The sequence below is a fragment of the Myotis davidii genome, unplaced genomic scaffold (assembly GCF_000327345.1).
Source record: "Myotis davidii unplaced genomic scaffold, ASM32734v1 scaffold96, whole genome shotgun sequence".
Taxonomy (NCBI): domain Eukaryota; kingdom Metazoa; phylum Chordata; class Mammalia; order Chiroptera; family Vespertilionidae; genus Myotis; species Myotis davidii.
Window position 1 is genome coordinate 3,239,893 of NW_006289416.1, and position 275 is coordinate 3,240,167.

Consider the following 275-nt stretch of genomic DNA (forward strand, 5'->3'; position numbering starts at 1 on the left):
ACAGGCGGCCCGCGAAATTACCGCCTCAAGTGAGGAACCTGAAGTCAATAGACTCCAGGAATTTCACAACTTTCAGCCATCGCCACACTCCTGACAGCCATCCGGGATAACTCTGCTCTCCTCTTTAAACAATAAAAGCTCCACACGAAAGAGACACGAGCGGAGTGCCGAGTTCGCCCGGCCTGAGGAAACCCGAGGTCTCAAACCCTGGGCAGCGAGGTCCCCGGGGCAGAGCGAGGCCCAACAGAGAAGCCGGGTCTGCCCTCCGAGGCCCC

General features: G+C 58.9%; 1 pseudogene; it reads left to right on the plus strand.

Moving 5' to 3' along the window:
• LOC102751708 overlaps positions 1–275 on the plus strand; it is a 25,100-nt pseudogene that overhangs the window by 7,351 nt on the left and 17,474 nt on the right.